At 39.9% G+C, this 22,844-nt stretch overlaps 1 pseudogene; it reads left to right on the top strand.

Moving 5' to 3' along the window:
- LOC116272800 overlaps positions 1-22,261 on the top strand; it is a 49,725-nt pseudogene extending 27,464 nt beyond the window's left edge.
- The last annotated feature ends 583 nt before the right edge of the window (positions 22,262-22,844 follow it).

The following is a 22,844-nucleotide window of genomic DNA, read 5'->3' as shown; positions in this document are numbered from 1 at the left end:
CAGGCTGATCTTGAACTCCTGACCTCAGTTGATCTGCCTGCCTTGGCCTCCCAGAGTGCTGGGATTACAGGCGTGAGCCACTGCGCCCGGCAGGAAATTTAAAAACTCTTTGAACTGAATGACAATAGTCACATAACCTATCAAAACCTCTAGGATACCACAAAGGTGATGCTAAGAGGAAAGTTTATAACTCTAAATGCCTACATTGAAAAATCTGAAAGACCACAGACAATCTAAAGTCACACCTCAAGGAACTAGAGAAACAAGAACAAACCAAACCCAACCCTAGCAGAAGAAAGGAAATAACCAACATCAGAGCAGAACTAAATGAAATTGAAACAAAAAAAAAATACAAAAGATAAATGAAACAAAAAGCTGATTCTTTGAAAAGATAAATAAAATTGATAGACCATTAGCAAGGTTAACCAAGAAGAGAGAAAATCCAAATAAGCTCAATTAGATATGAAATGGGAGATATTGCAACTAAGAACATATAAACAAAAAAGATTATTCAAGACTACTATGAACACTTTTATGCACACAAACAACAAAACCTAGAGGAGATGGATAAATTCCTGGAAAGATACAACCCTCCTAGCTTAAATCAGGAAGAATTAGATACCCTGAACAGGCAAATAACAAGCAGCAAAATTGAAATAGTAATTTTTAAATTACCAAGGAAAAAAAGGCCAGGACCAGATAAATTCACAGCTGAATTCTACCAGACATCCAAAGAAGAATTTGTACCAATCCTTTTGACACTATTCCATGAGATAGAGAAAGAAGGAACCCTTTCTAAATCATTCTATGAAGCCAGTATCACCCTAATACCAAACCAGGAAAGGACATAACTAAAAAAGAAAACTACAGACCAATATCCCTGATGAACATAGATGCTAAAATCCTTAACAAAATACTAGCTAACCATAATCCAATAAGATATCAAATGTAATACACCAAGATCAAGTGAGTTTCATACCAGGGATGTAAGATTAACATATGCAAATCAGTAAATGTGATACACCACATAAACTGAATTAAAAACAAAAAATCACATGATCATCTCAGTAGATGCAGAAAAAGCATTCGACAAAATCCAGCTTCCCTTTATGATTAAAACTCTCAGCAAAATCAACATACAAGGGACATACCTCAAGGGGGGCGCCCAAGATGGCCAAATAGGAACAGCTCCAGCCTCCAGCTCCCAGCGCGAGCGACACGGAAGACTGGTGATTTCCGCATTTTCAAATGAGGTACCAGGTTCATCTCACTGGGGCATGTAGGACAGTCAGTGCTGATCAGCAGGTGCAGCCCAACCAGCAAGAGCTGAAGCAGGGCAAGGCATTGCCTCACCTGGGAAGCGCAAAGGGGAAGGGAATTCCTTTCCTTAGCCAAGGGAAACTGAGACACACAACACCTGGAAAATCTGGTAACTCCCACTGTAATACTGTGATTTACCAAGGGTCTTAGCAAACGGCACACCAGGAGATTATATCCTACACCTGCCCCGGAGGGTCCCACACCCATGCAGCCTCCCTCATTGATAGCACAGCAGTCTGAGATCTAACCGCAAGGCAGCAGCAAGGCTGGGGGAGGGGCGCCCGCCATTGCTGAGGATTAAGTAGGTAAACAAAGCCGACGGGAAGCTCGAATTGAGTGGAGCCCACCGCAGCTCAAGAAGGCCTGCCTGCCTCTGTAGACTCCACCTCTGGGACAGGGCATAGCTAAACAAAAAGCAGCAGAAACCTCTGCAGATGTAAACGTCACTGTCTGGCAGTTTTGAAGGCAGCAGTGGTTCTCCCAGCATGAAGGTTGAGATCTGAGAACAGACAGACTGCCTGCTCAAGTGGTTCCCTGACTGCTGAGTAGCCTAAATGGGAGACATCCTCCACTAGGTGCAGACCAACACCTCATACATCACATGGCTGGGTACACCTCTGACACGAAGCTTACAGAGCAAGAATCAGACAGCAACACTCACTGTTCAGCAATATTCTATCTTCTGCGGCCTCTGCTGCTGATACCCAGGCAAAGAGGGTCTGGAGTGGACCTCAAGCAAACTCCAACAGACTTGCAGCTGAGGGTCCTGACTGTTACAAGGAAAACTAACAAACAGAAAGGATACCCACAACAAAACCCCATCAGTACATCACCATCATCAAAGACCAAAGGCAGATAAAACCACAAATATGGGGGAAAAGCAGGGCAGAAAAGCTGGAAATTCAAAAAAGCAGAGCGCATCTCCACCTCCAAAGGAGCGCAGCTCGTCACCAGCAACGGAACAAAGCTGGACGGAGAATGACTTTGACGAGTTGAGAGAAGAAGGCTTCAGTCAATCAAACTTCGCAGAGCTAAAGGAGGAACTACATACCCAGTGCAAAGAAACTAAAAACCTTGAAAAAAGAATGGATGAACGGATAACTAGAATAATCAATGCAGAGAAGACCATAAAAGAACTGATAGAGATGAAAACCATGACACGAGAACTATGTGACAAATGCACAAGCTTCAGTAACCGACTCGATCAACTGGAAGAAAGAGTATCAATGATTGAAGATCAAATGAATGAAATGAAGTGACAAGAGAAGTGTAGAGAAAAAAGAGTAAAAAGAAATGAACAAAGCCTCCAAGAAATATGGGATTATGTGAAAAGACCACATCTACGACTGATGGCTGTGCCTGAAAGTGATGGAGAAAATGGAACCAAGTGGGAAAACACTCTGCAGGGTACTATCCGGGAGAACTACCCCAACCTAGTAAGGCAGGCCAACATTCAAATTCAGGAAATACAGAGAACGCCACAAAGATACTCCTCGAGAAGAACAACTCCAAGACACTTAATTGTCAGATTCACCAAAGTTTAAATGAAGGAAAAAATCTTAAGGGCAGCCAGAGAGAAAGGTCGGGTTACCCACAAAGGGAAGTCCATCAGGCTAACAGCAGATCTCTCCGCAGAAACTCTCCAAGCCAGAAGAGAGTGGGGGCCACTAATCAACATTCTTAAGAAAAGAATTTTCAGCCCAGAATTTCATATCCAACCAAACTAAGTTTCATAAGTGAAGGAGAAATAAAATCCTTTACAGACAAGCAAATGCTTAGAGATTTTGTCACCACCAGGCCTGCCCTACAAGAGATCCTGAAGGAAGCACTAAACATGGAAAGGAACAACAGGTACCAGCCATTGCAAAAACATGCCAAAATGTAAAGACCATCGAAGCTAGGAAGAAACTGCATCAACTAACGAGCAAAATAACCAGCTAATATCATAATGACAGGATCAAGTTCACACATAACAATATTAATCTTAAATGTAAATGGACTAAATGGTCCAATTAAAAGACACAGACTGGCAAATTGGATAAAGAGTCAAGACGCATCAGTTTGCTGTATTCAGGAGACCCATTTCACATGCAGAGACATACATAGGCTCAAAATAAAGGAATGGAGGAAGATCTACCAAGCAAATGGAAAACAAAAAAAAGCAGGGGTTGCAATCCTAGTCTCTGATAAAACAGACTTTAAACCATCAAAGATCAAAAGAGACAAAGAAGGCCATTACATAATGGTAAAGGGATCAATTCATCAGGAAGAGCTAACTATCCTAAATATATAAGCACCCAATACAGGAGCACCCAGATTCATAAAGCAAGTCCTTAGAGACTTACAAAGAGACTTAGACTCCCATACAATAATAATGGGAGACTTTACCACCCCACTGTCAATATCAGACAGATCAACGAGACAGAAAGTTAACAAGGATATCCAGGAATTGAACTTAACTCTGCACCAAGCAGACCTAACAGACATCTACAGAACTCTCCACCCCAAATCAACAGAATATGCATTCTTCTCAGCACCACATTGCACTTATTCCAAAATTGACCACATAGTTGGAAGTAAAGCACTCCTCAGTAAATGTAAATGAACAGAAATTATAACAAACTGTCTCTCAGACCACAGTGCAATCAAACTAGAATTCAGGACTAAGAAAATCAATCAAAACCACTCGACTACATGGACACTGAACAACATGCTCCTGAATGACTACCGGGTACATAACGAAATGAAGGCAGAAATAAAGATGTTCTCTGAAACCAATGAGAACAAAAATACAACATACCAGAATCTCTGGGACACATTTAAAGCAGTGTGTAGAGGGAAATTTATAGCACTAAATGCCCACAAGAAAAAGCAGGAAAGATCTAAAATTGACACCCTAACATCACAGTTAAAAGAACTAGAGAAGCAAGAGCAAACACATTCAAAAGCTAGCAGAAGGCAAGAAATAACTAAGATCAGAGCAGAACTGAAGGAGATAGAGACATAAAAAGCCCTCCAAAACATCAATGAATCCCGGAGCTGGTTTTTTGAAAACATCAACAATATTGATAGACTGCTAGCAAGACTAATAAAGAAGAAAAGAGAGAAGAATCAAATAGATGCAATAAAAAATGGTAAAGGGGATATCACCACTGACCCCACAGAAATACAAACTACCATCAGAGAATACTATAAACACCTCTATGCAAATAAACTAGAAAATCTAGAAGAAATGGATAATTTCCTGGACACTTACACTCTCCCAAGACTAAACCAGGAAGAACTTGAATCCCTGAATAGACCAATAGCAGGCTCTGAAATTGAGGCAATAATTTATAGCCTACCAACCAAAAAAAGTCCAGGACCAGACGGATTCACAGCCAAATTCTACGAGGTACAAGGAGGAGCTGGTACTATGCCTTCTGAAATTATTCCAATCAATAGAAAAAGAGGGAACCCTCCCTAACTTATTTTATGAGGTCAACATCATCCTGATACCAAAACCTGTCAGAGACACAACAGAAAAAGGGAATTTTAGACCAATATCCCTGATGAACATAGATGCAAAAATCCTCAACAAAATACTGGCAAACCGAATCCAGCGGCACATCAAAAAGCTTATCCACCATGATCAAGTGGGCTTCATTCCTGGGATGCAAGGCTGGTTCAACATATGCAAATCAATAAACATAATCCAGCATATAAACAGAACCAAAGACAAAACCACATGATTATCTCAATAGATACAGGAAAAGCCTTTGACAAAATTCAACAGCCCTTCATGCTAAAAACTCTCAATAAATTCGGTATTGATGGAACATATCTCAAAATCATAAGAGCTATTTATGACAAATCCACAGCCAATATCATACTGAATGGGCAAAAACTGGAAACATTTCCTTTGAAAACTGGCACAAGACAGGGATGCACTCTCTCACCACCCTTATTCAACATAGTGTTGGAAGTTCTGGCCAGGGCAATCAGGCAAGAGAAAGAAATAAAGGGCATTCAGTTAGGAAAAGAAGAAATCAAATTGTCCCTGTTTGCAGATGACATGATTGTATATTTAGAAAACCCCATCGTCTCAGGCCAAAATATCCTTAAGCTGATAAGTAACTTCAGCAGTGTCTCAGGATACAAAATCAATGTGCAAAAATCACAAGCATTCTTATATACCAGTAACAGACAGAGCGCCAAATCATGAATGAACTCCCATTCACAATAGCTTCAAAGAGAATAAAATACCTAGGAATCCAACTGACAAGGGATGTAAAGGACCTCTTCAAGGAGAACTACAAACCACTGCTCAGTGAAATAAAAGAGGACACAAACAAATGGAAGAAAATACCATGCTCATGGATAGGAAGAATCAATATTGTGAAAATGGCCATACTGCCCAAGGTAATTTATAGATTCAATGCCATCCCCATTAAGCTACCAATGACTTTCTTCACAGAATTGGAAAAAACTGCTTTAAAGTTCATATGGAACCAAAAAAGACCCCGCATTGCCAAGACAATCCTAACAAAGAAAAAAGCTGGAGGTATCATGCTACCTGACTTCAAACTATACTACAAGGCTACAGTAACCAAAACAGCATGGTACTGGTACCAAAACAGAGATATAGACCAATGGAACAGAACAGAGCCCTCAGAAATAATACCACACATCTACAGGCATCTGATCTTTGACAAACCTGACAAAAGCAAAGGATTCCCTATTTAATAAATGGTGCTGGAAAAATTGGCTAGCCTAAGTAGAAAGGTGAAACTGGATCCTTTCCTTACTCCTTATACGAAAATTAATTCAAGATGGATTAGAGACTTAAATGTTAGACCTAATACCATAAAAACCCTAGAAAAAAACCTAGGCAATACCATTCAGGACATAGGCATGGGCAAGGACTTCATGTCTAAAACACCAATAGCAATGGCAACAAAAGCCAAAATTGACAAATGGGATCTCATTAAACTAAAGAGCTTCTGCACAGCAAAAGAAACTACCATCAGAGTGAACAGGCAACCTACAGAATGGGAGAAAATTTTTGCAATCTACTCATCTGACAAAGGGCTAATATCCAGAACCTACAAAGAACTCAAACAAATTTACAAGAAAAAAACAAACAACTCCATCAAAAAGTGAGCAAAGGATATGAACAGACACTTCTCAAAAGAAGACATTCATAAAGTCAACAGACACATGAAAAAATGCTCATCATCACTCGCCATCAGAGAAAGGCAAATCAAAACCACAATGAGATACCATCTCACACCAATTAGAATGGCAATCATTAAAGAATCAGGAAACAACAGGTGCTAGAGAGGATGTGGAGAAATAGGAACACTTTTACACTGTTGGTGGAACTGTAAACTAGTTCAACCATTGTGGAAGACAGTGTAGCAATTCCTCAAGAATCTAGAACTAGAAATATCATTTGACCCAGCCATCCCATTACTGGTTATATAGCCAAAGGATTATAAATCATGCTGCTAATAAAGACACATGCACACATATGTTTATTGCGGCACTATTCACAATAGCAAAGACTTGGAATCAACCCAAATGTCCATCAGTGACAGACTGGATTAAGAAAATGTGGCACATATACACCATGGGATACTATGCAGCCATAAAAAAGGATGAGTTCGTGTCCTTTGTAGCGACATGGATGCAGCTGGAAACCATCATTCTCAGCAAACTATCGCAAGAACAGAAAACCAAACACCGCATGTTCTCACTCATAGGTGGGAATTGAACAACGAGATCACTTGGACACAGGAAGGGGAACATCACACACCAGGGCCTATTGTGGGGAGGGGGGACGGGGGAAGGATAGCATTAGGAGATATACTTAATGTAACTGACGAGTTAATGGGTGCAGCACACCAACATGGCACATGTACACATATGTAACAAACCTGCACGTTGTGCACATGTACCCTAGAACTTAAAGTATAATAATAAAAAAAAAAAAGGGACATACCTCAATATAATAAAAGCCATCGATAACAAACCCACCGCCAACATAATACTGAATGGGGAAAAGTTGAAAGCATTCCCTCTGAGAACTGGAACAAGACAAGGATGCCAACTCTCACCACTCCTCTTCAACATAATACTGGAAATCCTAGCCAGAGCAATCAGACAAGAGAAAGAAATAAAGAGCATCCAAATCGGTAAAGAAGAAGTCAAACTGTCACTGTTTGCTGCTTATATGATTGTACATCTAGAAAACCCTAAAGACTCCTCAAAAAAGCTCCTAGAACTGTTAAAAGAATTCAGCAAAATATACGAATATAAAATTAATGCACACAAATCAGTAGCTCTGCTGTACACCAACAGCAACAAAGCTGAGAATCAAATCAAGAACTCAACCCCTTTTAAAATAGCTGTAATAATACAATATAATACAATACCATACAATACAATACTCAGGAACATACCTAACCAAGGAGGTAAAAGACATCCTGTGCAAGGAAAATTACAAAACACCGTTGAAAGAAATCATAGACAACATGAACAAATGGAAACACAGGCCATGCTCATGGATGGGTAGAATCAATATTATGAAAATAACCATACTGCCAAAAGCAATCTACATATTCAATGCAATTTCCATTGCAAACACCACCATCATTCTTCACAGAACTAGAAAAAAACAATCCTAAAATTCATTTGGAACAAAAAACAAGCCCACATAGCCAAAGTAAGACTAAGCAAAAAGAACAAATCTGGAGGCATCACATTACCTGATTTCAAACTACACTATAAAGACATAGTCACCAAAACATCATGGTACTGGTATAAAAATAGGCACATAGACCAATGGAACAGAATAGAGAACCCAGAAATAAAGCCAAATACTTACAGCCAACTGACTTTCAACAAAGTAAACAAAAACATAAAATGCGGAAATGACACCGTATTCAACAAGTGGTGCTGGGATAATTGGCAAGCCACATGTAGGAGACTGAAACTGGATCCTCGTCTCTCACTTTATACAAAAACTAACTCAAGATGGATCAAGGACTTAAATCTAAGACCTCAACCTATAAAAATTATAGAAGATAGCAACAGAAAAATCCCTCCAGGCATTGGCTTAGGCAAGGATTTCATGACCAAGAACACAAAAGCAAATGCAATAAATCAAAGATAAATTGCTGGGACTTAATTAAACTAAAGAGCTTTTGCACAGCAAATGGAACGGTCAGCAGAGTAAACAGACAACCCACAGAGTGGGAGAAAATCTTCACAATCTATACATCTGACAAAGGACTAATATCCAGAATCTACAACAAACTCAAACAAATTAGCAATTAAAAAAAATCAAATGATCCCATCAAAAAGTGGGCCAAGGACAGAAATAGACAATGCTCAAAAAAAGATATCCAAATGGCCAAGAAACATATGAAAAAATGCTCAATATCATTAGTTATTAAGGAAATGCAAATCAAAACCACAATGCAATTCCACCTTACTCCTGCAATAATGGTCATAATCAAAAAAATTAAAAAATAATAGATGTTGGTGTGGATGTGGTGAACGGGGAACACCTCTACACTGCTAATTGTAATGTAAGCTAGTACAACCACTATGGAAAACAGTGTGGAGATTCCTTAAAGAACTAAAAGTAGAACCATCATTTGATCCAGCAACCCCATTACTGGGTATCTACCCAGAGGAAAAAAAGTCATTATACAAAAATGATACTTGCACACACATTTATAGCAGCACAATTTGCAATTGCAAAAATGTGGAACCAACCCAAATGGCCATCAAACGACGAGTGGATAAAGAAATTGTGGCGCGCGTGTGTGTGTGTGTGTGTGTGTGTATATATAATTGTGGTATATATATATAGAAAGAATTGTGGTGTGTATATATATAGTGTGTGTGTGTGTGTATATATATATATGATGGAATACTACTCAGCCATAAAAAAGAATGAGTTGATGGCATTTGCAGCAACCTGGATAAGACTGGAGACAATTATTCTAAGTGAAGTAACTCAAGAATGGAAAATCAAACATTGTATCTTCTCATTTATAAGTGGAAGCTAAGCCATGAGGATGCAAAGGCATAAGAATTACATAATGGACTTTGGGGACTCTGGGGGAAGGAGTAGAAGTAGGGGGTGAGGGATAAAAGACTACAAATAGGGTAGAGTGTGTACTGCTTGGGTGATGGATGCACCAAAGCTTCACAAATCACCACTAAAGAACTTACTCAGGTAACCAAACACCACCTGTTCCCCATAACCTATGGAAATTAAAAAAAAAAAATAGTTAGCTATAAATATGTGAATTAATTTCTGCATTCTCCATTTTATTCCATTGGTCTGTATGTCAAATAGCAGGACATCCTGTAAAACACCTGACTAGTATTTCTTAAAACTGTAAAGGTCATCAGAACCACAGGAAAGTCTGAAAAACTGTCACAGCCAGGAGAAGCCTAGAGAGATACAACTAAAAGTGAAGCAGTATCCTGGATGGGATTCTAAAATAGAAAAGGAGCATTAGGGGCTGGGCGTGGTGGCTCACGCTTGTAACTCCAGCACTTTAGGAACCCAAGGTGGGTGGATCGCTTGAGCCCAGGGGTTCAAGACTGGCCTGTACAATATGGCAAAACCCTGTCCCTACTCAAAATTTAAAAATTAGCTAGGTGTGGTGGTGTGTGCCTATGGTCCCAGCTACTCAGGAGGATGAGGTGGGAGGATCACTTGAACCTGGGAGGTCGAGGTTGCAGTGAGCCATCATCACGCCACTGCACTCCAGCCTGGGTGACAGAACAAGACCCGTCTCAAAAAAATAAAAGAAAGAAAAGAAGAAAAAAAAAGGTAAAAACTAGGGAAATAAAAAGAACTATGGACTTTAGTTAATAATAATGTGTCAATATTGGTTCATTAATTATGACATGTATCATACAAATGTAAGACAATAAGAGGGAAAACTGGATGTGGGGTATATAGGAACTCTGTACTACTTTCTTAATTGTTCTGAAAATCTAAAACTGCTATGAAAATTAAAATCTGAGCCAGGCACAGTGGCTCACACCTGTAATCCCAGCACTTTGGAAGGCCAAGGAGGGTGGATCACTAGAGGCCAGGAGTTCGAGACCAGCCTAGCCAACATGGTAAAACCCCGTCTCTACTAAAAGTACAAAAACCAGCCAGGTGTAGTAGCGGGCGCCTGTAATCCCAGCTACTCAGGAGGCTGAGGCAGGAGAATCGCTTGAACCCGGGAGGCTGTGGATGCAGTGAGCCGAGATCGCACCACTGCACTCCAGCCTGGGCAACAGAGTGAGACTCTGTCTTAAAATATATATATATACACACACACATATATATACATACACACATGTTATATGTGTGTGTATATATATTATATATAGTATTTTAAAATGAGAAATATATGAAACAATGGTTTTCAGATATGTCAAAACAGCACAGGGACACGATTCTTGAAAGAAAGCAAACAATATGAGCCCTAAAATTGCTTCACTGCCTAGAGAGAGTTTACAAGGTGCAGCTCAGGAAGGAAGCCCCTAAAGGGAATTCATGAGGGTTCCCTGAGGTGAGGAAACAAAGTTTAGAGCTTGGGGACTCCAAGACAGCTAGAATTTACAGACCAGATGACCAGAGAAGAGAGGGCTGATAGAGCAAAAGCTCCAGAGATCTATAGACAATTGCCCTTGATTCTTCAGCTGCCCATTGATTAGCACATGTGTCTGAGGAAACGTCCCAGGGCCAGGGAAAGAACTTCAGAAAGAAACAAGTGGAACGATCACCAGAGCTCACACAGGTCAAGAGTTCATATGGCCACTGGCCAGTGTGGGAAGGCCTGTTAACACAAGGTGCATCAAGCAGAATTTTCAGAAGGTGTTGCCTCAGTATTAGAGCCGAATTAGCCCTAGGACGCACCTAACAAATTTAAAAGCAAACCTTAAAAAAATAAAATGGTTTCCAGATATCTGCCTGCCAGAAAAAAAAAAAAAGACCAAAACTATTTAAAGGAATGCAAACAACCCCAGCAACCAACATAAAATTCAAAATATCTGGCATCCAATAAAATTTAAAAGGCATGCAAAAAGCAAGAAAATATAATTTATAATAAAGATTAAATTAATGATTGGAAAGGGACACAGAAATGACACAGATAATAAAATTAATAGAGTTATTAAAACAGCTACTGTAAACATACTCCATATAAAAGAATGTAAATGGTAAGTATGGTAAAGAGCATGGTAAATGGTAAGCATGCTAAAATACTTAAAAGGCACAAACTGATTTCAGGAGATAATAAATGCAGTATCTGGAAAAAATGTTCCAGATTAAATTAACACCAGACACTGCAGAAGAAAAAGTTAGTGAACTTGAAGAAAGCAATGGAAAAAAGAAAAAGACCCACAGATCAAAGGAGCTCAATGAACAGCAAACAAAAAATATGTATTTTATATAACATATATACTGAAATAATTAAAAATGCTCACTGTCACTAATGAAAAATGATCGACATCACTAGACATCAGAGAAATACAAATCAATACAAATCAAAACCACACCAGATACCATCTTATACCAGTCAGAATGGCTATTACTAAAATATCAAAAAATAACAGATGCTGGTGAGCCTACAGTGAAGAGAATGCTTATGCACTGTTGGTGGGAATATAAACTAGTTCAGCCACTGTGGAAAGCAGTTTGTAGATTTCTCAAAGAACTTAGAACTATACCAGCCAACCCAGCAATCCCATTACTAAGTATGTATCCAAAAGAAAGTAACTCATTCTACCAAAAAGACATATGCACTTGTATGTTAATTGCAGCACTATCCACAATAGTGAAGACATGGAATCAACCTAGGTTCTCATCAGCGATGGATTGGAATAAGAAAATGTGCTATACATATACCATGGAATACTACACAGCCATAAAAAAGAATAAAATCATTTCCCTTGCAGCAACATGGATGCATCTGGAGGCTTTACACTAAGTAAATTAACACAGAAACAGAAAGCCAAATACAGCATGTTATCACTTGTGTGTGCTAAATGATGGGTACTCATGGACATAAAGATGGTAACAATATACACTAGGGACTATTGGAAGGGAGGGTTGAAAAATTAATTATTGGGTACTATGCTCAGTACCTGGGTGATGGAATCAATCATACATGCCTCAGACCTCAGCGTCATGCAATATACCCAGCTAACAAACCTACACATGCACCCTCTGAATATAAAATAATAGTTGAAATTATTAAAAATTTCTATATGAAGAAAATTACAAGGCATATTCACTTTAAACCAGTGTATATTAGTTATCTATCACAGCATATCATTTTATCCAAAACTCAGTAGCTAAAAACAACAAATATTTATGATTCCACATAGTTTCTGAGAGTCAGAAAGCCAGGAGTGGCTTAGTTGGGTGGTTTTGGCTCAGGGTTTCTCACAGGGTTTCAGGCAAACTATTGGCCTGGGATGTAGTCATCTGCGACTGGAGGATCTACTTCCAAGCTGACTTCATCAAAATCAAAAAACCTTTGCTCTTCCAATAACACTATTAAGAAACCCCATCTCTACTAAAAATACACAATTAGCCGGGTGTGGTGGCGCACGCCTGTAATCCCAGCTACTCGGGACGCTGAGGCAGGAGAATTGCTTGAACCCGGGAGGTGGAGGTTGTAGTGAGCTGAGATCATGCCATTGCACTCCAGCCTGGGCAACAAGAGTGAAATTCTGTTTCCAAAAAAAAAAAGAAAGAAAGAAAGAAAGAAAAGAAAATGAAAAGGCAGGAGTGGAGAAAATATTTGCAAAACATACAATCTGATATATTACTTACTTCTAGAATGTAAGAAAAATTCTTACAACTCAGGCTGGGCGCAGTGGCTCATGGCTGTAATCCCAACACTTTGGGAGGCCGAGGCGGGTGGATCACAAGGTTGGCAGATTGAGACCATCCTGGCCAACATGGTGAAACCCGTCTCTACTAAAAATACAAAAAAATTTGCCGGGCGTGGTGGTGGGCGCCTGTAGTCCCAGCTACTCGGGAGGCTGAGGCAGGAGAATAGCGAGAACTCGGGAGGCAGAGCTTGCAGTGAGCTGAGATTGCGCCACTGCACTCCAGCCTGGGCGACCCAGCGAGACTGCCTCTCAAAAAAAATAAATAAATAAAAATAAAAAATAAAAATTCTTACAACTCAATAAGAAGACAAATGACCCAGTAAAAATGGGCAGAAGCTTTGAACAGACACTTCACTGAAGAAGATACATGAATGGTAAATAAGTACATTTAAAAATGTTTAACATCATTAGTTATTGGGAAAATGAAAATCAAAACGATGAAGTAGTACCAGTACACCCATCGTGTAATGGGTAAAATTAAAGAGAATGACCATACCAAGCACTAGTGCAGACATCAAACAATGAACATGTTCATATATTGCTGGGGAGACTGTAAAGTGGTACAAACACTTTGATAACTTAGCAGCTTCATAGAAGTTCAACATAGATCTACTGTATAACAGCCATTCCAACTCCAGATGTTTTACCAAGAGAATCAAAGAATATATCCATACAAAGACACAGACATAGACTTGTACAGAGACTTCTACTTGCTCATAGCAATTTCATTAGTAAGAGTCACAAACTAGAAAAAAAAAAAATACCCAACAATAAGTGAATGGGTGAACATACCGTGGTAAATCAATACAATGGAATACTCCTCACCAATAAAAATAACAAACCACTGATAGATTCAACGACATGGATTAATCTCAAAATAATTACACCATGTGAAAGAAGCCGGAACCCTCACTCCAAAAATGCATACTGTAGAATTCCATTTACATGAAATTCTAGAGAAAATGGAAATTAATCTACAGTGTCAGAAATCAAATTAGTGCTTTCCAGAGGATGGAGAGAGAGGAAAGGAGATTGGATTACTAAGAAGGACAAAGAAACTTTTGGAGATTAATGAAAATGTTTACTTTATTGATTACAGTGGTGGTTTACTCACTCTATAAGTACAGAAAATTCTTCAAACTGTGTATTTTATGTATATGCAATTTCTTGTATGTCAAATATATGTCAATAAAGCTGTAATAAGATAATAGTTAAGGATAATAATAGAGTATAACTGATTCAACAAAATAAGAATCCATGAGACCAAACTGATATTCAAAAAAAAGATCTATCTTACGGTACAATGCCAACTACTAAATGTACAAGAAATGGCCGAATTAGAAAATAACAAGGCCAGGCGTGGTGGCTCACACCTGTAATCCCAGCACTTTGGGTGGCTGAGACGGGCAGATCACTTAAGGCCAGGAGTTTGAGACAAGCCTGGTCAACATGCTGAAACCCCATCTCTACTAAAAAAACAAAAATTAGCCAGGCATGGTGACAGGTGCCTGTAATCCCAGCTATTCAGGAGGCTGAGGCAGGAGAATCACTTGAACCCAGGAGGCGGAGGTTGCAGTGAGCTGAGATTGTGCCACTGCACTCCACCCTCGGCAACACAGTGAGACTCCATCTCAAAAAAGGGAAAAAAAGAATTAGAGAATAACATTCAGCTATGGACAGAATGTTTGTGTCCCTCCAAAATTTATATGTTGAAATTCTAACTCCCAACGTAATGGTGTTTGGAGATGAGGCCTCTGAGGGCAATTATGGTTGAGGGTGGGGCCCTCCTGATGGGCTTAGTGCTTTATACGAGGAAGAGACCAGGCACTGAGGCTCATGCCTGTAATCCCAGGACTTTGGGAGGCCAAGGAGGGCGGATCACTTGAGGTCAGGAGTTTGAGACCAGCCTGACAATATGATGAAACCCCATCTCTACTAAAAATACAAAATTTAGCCAGCCATGGTGGCACATGCCTATAGTCCCAGCTACTCTGGAATCACTAGAACCAGGGAGCTGGAGGTTGCAGTGAGCCGAGATCACGTCACTGCACTCCAGCCTGAGCGACAGAGTGAGACTCCATCTCAAAAAAAATAAATATGGCCGGGCGCGGTGGCTCAAGCCTGTAATCCCAGCACTTTGGGAGGCCGAGACGGGCGGATCACGAGGTCAGGAGATCGAGACCATCCTGGCTAACACGGTGAAACCCCGTCTCTACTAAAAAATACAAAAAACTAGCCGGGCGAGGTGGCGGACGCCTGTACTCCCAGCTACTCGGGAGGCTGAGGCAGGAGAATGGCGTAAATCCGGGAGGCGGAGCTTGCAGTGAGCCGAGATCCGGCCACTGCACTCCAGCCTGGGCGACAGAGCGAGACTCCGCCTCAAAAAAATAAATAAATAAATAAAATACACATCTGTTGTTTAAGCCACCCAGTGTGTGGTATTTTGTTATGAGAGTTCAAGCTAAGACATTCCCTTTCCCTCATTTCCTTTCTTCTTCCAGTTCTAATTCAGGATCAAGTGTCATATTTATTTTTCATGTTTGTTGCAATAATGTCTCTCTGTCATCATTATGAACACATAAATGAACTAGGGAGTAAGTACCTATGACAGATGTTTTATTTAAAAAGTGTTTTTTCTTTCAACTACAAAATAATAATAGTAATAACAATAAAGGGTAATTTTTTAAAAGCACTTAGCAGCTAGTATGTTAAGAGTTTTAGAAGGTTTGTCTCACTAAATCCTCCCAACAAATATGAGGTGGGTTCTACTATTATTCCCACACCCCTCATTTGTTAATGACTTAAAGAAGTGAAGCCTCTTTCTCAAAGTCATGGCAGAATTTAAGTGGCAGAGCTAAGGAGAATTCTCCAGCACACAGCTTCTTAAATGTACATACAAATCACCGAGGGATCTTGTTAAAATGCACAAACTGATCCTGTATGTCTGGAGGAGGACTAAGACTCTGCATTTCTAATCAGTTCCCAGCTGATGCGGAGACTGTCCTCCATTAAATACCCTTTGAATAACAAGACTGTAGACGTACATGACAGCTAAGCGTGCCCTGCACTAAGCCCTTACTAGGTATTTCCTGAATTATTTAACAACAGCGGAGATAAGGAAAGAGAAAGAAAGATTTTAAAAACCTGTTGTTGACCTTGTTGAGGTTAGCAAGTCTTGATTATTGTAACTTTTCTTCACATGGATCTTGTAAAATCAAATATCTTGTGGGACAGCTGGAAGATTTCCAGGCAGAAGACACTGCACAATTGCAGAAGACAATACAATACTAGAAAGCTGAGAACAGACCATCACCATGCAGTGAACACTTTACCTGTATGTGTGTCTGCTTAGTGGCAGCATAATTTCAGCAAGACTCTATTCCTTGTCCATACTTCTTTCCATTGACCCAGTTAGTGAGAATGCTGTGAGTTAATATTAAATGTCTCACCCTGTAAATATCATATGAGGTTATTGGGGCTGCAAAAATCCTGTCAGGAAGAGAAGAGTCACTGGAAGCAAAGCTGAAGGCAAAGGCTAGCTAACGTTCCTACTAAGAGTCTGTGGGTAGAACTACCCATCAAAGCAAGTTACTGATAGGGCAACTGCACATTAGTGCTTCCGAGTATAAAGTACAAGTCACAGGTTGGTGTGTAGCAACCTCCAGAAGAGATCAGTTTTAAGACAGACCTTAAATATTCATGTCAATCATTATTTTAAAAAAAACACACACACAGCTTTACCAACTGACATGCCAAAAGCTGCACATCACATATTCGAAGTATACAATTTTATAAGTTTTGACAGATGTATGTATATTCATGAAACCATCATCATAATCCAGATAATGAACAAATCCAACCATCCCCTGAAAGTTTCTCATAACCTTTTTTAATCCCTACCCACTCCCATCTCCAGGCAACTACTAATCTACTTTCTATCACTGTAGGTAAATTCACATTTTGTGTGTTCTCCTTTTGCCCAGTTTCTTTCACTTAGCATAATTATTTTGAGACTCATCCATGTTGTTGTATGTATCAATAGTTTGCCCCTTTTATTGCTGAGCAGTATTTCATTGTACAGTTATACCACAGTTTACCATTCACCTGTTCGTGGCATATGGATTATTTCCCCTTTATTTGGTAATTACAAATAAAGCTGTTGTGATGGCATTGTCATTTTTACCTGTAGAAACTCACTTTAGGTCTTTACAAAAAAATATCTTTTTGAGCATATGAAATAGAGTTATAATAACTGGCTTCAATGTTCTTTACTTTTACTTCCAACATCTGAATTTTTTTTGTTGTTTTTTTTTTTTTTCTGACAGAGTTTCACTCTTGTCACCAGACTGGAGTGCAATGGCGTGATCTCCCCACTCACTTGAACCTCCACCCCCCAGGTTCAAGTGATCCTCCTGCCTCAGTCTCCCAAGTTGCTGGGATTACAGGCACCCACCACCACACCCGGTACTAATTTTTGTGTTTTTAGTAGAGACGGGGTTTCACCATGTTGGCCAGGCTGGTCTCAAACTCCTGACTTCAGGTGATCCACCTACCTCGCCTCCCAAAGTGCTGGGACTATAGGCGTGAACCACCGTGCCCGGCCTCTGTATCACTTCTTATTCCAACTCAATGGATTGATTTTCTCTTCATCATGCATCAGGTTTTTGTTTTTTGGGGTTTTTTTGCCTCTTTTCATGCCTAGTAAAATTGTGAATTTCATCTTGATGAGTTCTGCATCTTTTCTGAAAATATTTAGAATATTTTCTAAATATTCTTAAGCTTTGTTTTCAGATATAGCTAAGTTACTTGGAAATGGTTGGATCCTCTTTTGGTCTTGCTTTTAAGACTTATTAGGAATGGGCCGGGTGTGTGGGTTCATGTCTGTAATACCGGCACTTTGGGAGGACAAGGCAGGCAGATCACTTGAGGTCAAGGGTTCAAGACCAGACTGGCCAACATGATGAAATCCTATCTCTACTAAAAATACAATAATTAGCCAGGCATGGTGGTGCATGCCTGTAATCCCAGCTACTGGGGAGGCTGAGGCACAAGAATCACTTGAACCTAGGAGGTGGAGGCTGCAGTGAGCTGAGATCACACCACTGCACACAAGCCTGGGCAACAGAATAAGACTCCAAAAAAAAAAAAATTAGGAATGACCAGAGCCATGATTAGTCTTGGGTTAACTTAACTATTCCGCACTACTGAGTCAAGGCCCTTCTCAGTATTGTCCTCAGCATCCTATGAATTGTGAGCTTCTCCAGTCTAGCTAGTAAGAGAGCAGTTTCCCTGGCCTTGTGTGAGTGTTATATGCTCTTCTCTCTAATCCTCTCAACGGTTTTCCCCCAGCTTTGAGTCATTTCCTCTCATGGATGTGCTGACCAGCTTTCTCCTGAATACTAAGGGACACCCTCTACAGATCTCCAGAGTCCTCTCTGGGACAGCTCCTTCACTTGCGGCACTCTGTCCTGAGAATGCTAGCTGCCTGCTTTTCCCCAGACTCTCAACTCCGTCTCCTCAACATACACAGTCTACCAGACCCACCTGGGTTCCCCCTCTCTTTGTCACAGCCTGGGATCTCTCTCAGTTCAGGAGGCTGTGTAATCGCAGGGCTCATTTGTTTCCCATTCTCCAAGATTACTGCCCTTCATTGCTTGATGTCTTAAAAACTGGTTTTATATATTTTTGTCTATTATTTGGGTTTTTTTCCTTTGGTGTTTCATAGAAGACAGTAAACTCCAGTACTTCTGATTCCATCTTGGTAGTAAGATATTTGTATCTTAAATTTGTGCTGTGGTTTTTAAACGCTGAGATATAAGCACCAGACCAACTCCCCTTTTTTCTCAAAGGTCTGAGTGTTAGATCTGCAGGGCCCTTATTGTAAGCCTTTAATGGTTGGTAATTTCAAATTATTCCTTTTGTTTCTCCACTTTTATGGATGTGTCATGGGCTGAATTGTGTTCCCTCAAAATTCATACACTTAAGTTCTAACCCCCAGTACTTCACAAAGTAACTGTATTTGGAGATTGGGTTTTTCAGAAGTAAGTTAAAACAATGTCATTAGAATGGGCCTTAATTCAATATGACTGGTGTCCTTATAAAAAGAGGATGTCATTAACCCAACCTGTTGTCCCAATCCATCACATCAGTCTATTTCACACACACACACACACAGAGTGCTGTTTTCCTCATCTCTATTCTTTAAACAGGGGATACATTCAGTATCTGATTGTGGAAGCAAATCAAAGCATCTGAGTAGAAATCTTAAACACTTTAGAATAGTAAACTCTGTATTGTTGTTTGTTGTGTGTTTTCAGGGGCCTATGGCCATGTGGGGTTATTATATTGAAACAAGGGAATACATTGACACTAGTGTAGCAAAACAAAGAGAACTGAGAAGGATCAGAAAATGATAACAAAACGGTAGTCCTAGACTGTACGTTATGGCTAACTCAAGATTTTACTCCCCAATATACAAAATACACAAAAGCTGATTATCACATCGACTCTAAATATTATCATTTTCTAGGTCGCTTATAACCTGGAAATCAGAACCTAGAATCTAACATGTGGAAAACGGTAGTAATGATCATGTTGCTATTAAAATTGTAAATATGACAAATAACAGAAAAAAGTGATCTTTTTGAATCCCAGAAATGCCTAACCCCTGAGACCATCCAAAGCTATCTAAACGTGACCCAGAGTGAGGTATGTGTCAGGAAATTGGACCTGTATAGTCTTTTTTCCTTCCTTTATATATTATATATAAATATACATATTATATATAAGGTATTATATATTATAATATTTAATATATTATTATATATTAATTAATATATACAATTTTTTGAGACAGGGTCTCACTCTGTCACGCAGGCTGGAGTGCAGTGGCTTGATCACAGCTCATAGAAGCCTCAACTTCCTGGGCTCAAGTGATCCTCCCAGCTCAGCCTCCTGAGTAGCTGGGATCACAGGCACATGCCAACAAGCCCAGCTAATTTTCTTTTTATTTTTTGTAGAGATGGAGGTCTCCCTATGTTGTCCAAATTGGTTTCAAACTGCTTGACTCAAGCAATCCTCCCCTCTCGGCCTTCCAAAGTGCTGGGAGTACAGGTGTTAGCCACTGCACCCGGCCCATTTATAACTTAGTATGAACTCTTAGTACTGTCCTCTTGGTTAAATAGAGGCATGGATTTACAAAAAGCCATTGATATAAAAAAAAAGTAATCTTTTAATTCAAAATATTTAGTCAGAAACAAATAGCTATACTTCCTTAAAAGATGAGTCCTCAGCCTGGACAACATAGTGAAACCCCACCTCTACAAAAAATATAAAAATTAGGCTGAGCGCAGTGGCTCACGCCTGTAATCCTAGCATTTTGGGAGGCTGAGGTGGGCGAATCACTTGAGGTCAGGAGTTCAAGAGCAGCCTGGCCAACATGATGAAACCCTGTCTCTAAAAAAAAAAAAAAAAAAAAATTAGCCAGCATAGTGGTGCACGTCTGTAGTCACAGCTACTTGGGAGGCTGAGGTGGAAGAATCGCTCGCAACCGGTAGGCACAGATTGCAGTGAGTCAGGATCCTGCCATTGCACTTCAGTCTGGGCGACAGAGCAAGACTCCGTCTCAAAAAATAAATAAACAAAATAAAATAATACAAGAGCACCCAGATTCATCAAGCAAGGTCTTTGAGACCTACAAAGAGACTTAGACTCCCACACAATAATAATGGAAGACTTTAACACCCCACTGTCAATGTTAGACAGATCAAGGAGACAGAAAATTAACAAGGATATTCAGGACTTGAACTCAGCTCTGGACCAAGCAGACCTAATATACAGCTACAGAACTCTCCACGCCAAATCAACAGAATACACATTCTTCTCAGCACCACATAGAACTTATTCTAAAATCGACCACATAATTGGAAGTAAAACGCTCCTCAAATGCAAAAGAACAGAAATCATAACAAAGTTTCTCAGACCATATTGCAATAAAATTAGAACTGAGGATTAAGAACTCACTCAAAGGTATTCGCAGCCGCCGCCGCGCCGCCATGCTGCCCTCACTCTCCAAGGCCAGCGCCGCCTCTGGCTCGCAGAGCTCCAGCTGAAGGATAAGGGAGGTAAGTAAGGAGGTCTCTATACCAGGGCTCCTACAAAGCGGACTGCCTGCAAATGGACCGGTAAAGCAGCCAGGAAGTAACTGGCTACAAAAACCGCTGGCAAGAGTACGCCCTCTACTGGAGGGGTGAGGAAACCTCATCGTTACAGGCCTGGTAGTGTGGCACTCCGGGAAATCAGACATTACCAGAAGTCTACCGAACTTCTGATTCGCACACTTCGCCTCCTGCGTCTGGTGCGAGAAATTGCTCAGGACTTGAAAACAGATCTGGGCTTCCAGAGTGCAGCTTTCGGCGCTTTGCAGGAGGCAAGTGAGGCCTATCTGGTTGGCCTTTTTGAAGACAGCAATCTGTGTGCTATCCATGCCAATCGTGTAACGATTATGCCAAAAGACATCCAGCTAGCAGGCCACATAAATGGAAAACGTGCCTAAGAATCCACTACGATGGGAAACATTTAATTCTCAAAAAGAAAACAATTATCTTCTTCCTGTTATTGGTAGTTCTGAAGGTTAGATCTTTTTCCATGGGGTAAAAAGATACTGAAGCATATGATTGTAAGTGGAAAAATAGGGGACAGAAATCAGGTAATGGTGGTTTTTCAATTTTCATTTGTGTGTAAATTTTTAATATAAATGTGGAGATGTAAAGCATTAATGCAAGTTAAAATGTTTCAGTGAACACGTTTCAGTGGTTCAATTTTATAATAATTATGAACAAATCTGTTAAATTTTTCTAGACAATGCCAGCATTAGCATTTTTTTAAAACAAGTAAATTTCTTAGTGACAGCAACTAAATGGTATTTGCAGCATTTTTATCATACAGTAGATTCCATCCATTTACTATATTTTTCTGAGTTGTCTTATGCAAGTACATGTTTGTTTGTTTTCCTTTTTTTTTTTTTGGAGATGGAGTCTTGCTCTATCGCCCAGGCTGGAGTACAGTGGCAAGATCTTGGCTCACTGCAACCTCCACCTCCTGGGTTCAAGCGATTCTCCTGCCTCAGCCTCCTAAGTAGCTGGGACTAAAGGCATGTGCCACCACACCGGATAATTTTTTGTATTTTTAGTACAAATGGAGTTTCACCGTGTTAGCCAGGATGATCTCCATCTCCTGACCTCATGATCCGCCTGCCTCAGCCTCCCAAAGTGGTTGGATTACAGGCCTGAGCCACTGTACCCAGGCAAGTACATGTTTTTAATGTTGTCTATCTGCTGTGCTGTTCCTGGAAGTATGCTATTAAAATATATTAAACTATAAAAAAAAGAAATTTATTCAAAACCGCACAACTACATGGAAACTGAACAACCTTCTCCTGAATGACTGCTGGGTAAATAACAAAATTAAGGCAGAAATAAATAAGTTCTTTGAAATCAATAAGAACAAAGACACAACATACCAGAATCTCTAGGACACAGCAAAAGCAGTGTTTAGAGGGAAATTTATAGCACTAAAAGCCCACAGGAGAAAGTGGGAAAGATCTAAAATCAACACCCTAA

This window comes from Papio anubis, chromosome 2 (genome assembly GCF_008728515.1).
Source record: "Papio anubis isolate 15944 chromosome 2, Panubis1.0, whole genome shotgun sequence".
NCBI lineage: Eukaryota > Metazoa > Chordata > Mammalia > Primates > Cercopithecidae > Papio > Papio anubis.
Note: the sequence above shows the minus strand (reverse complement) of the source record. Positions and strands in the feature narration are given on the sequence as shown.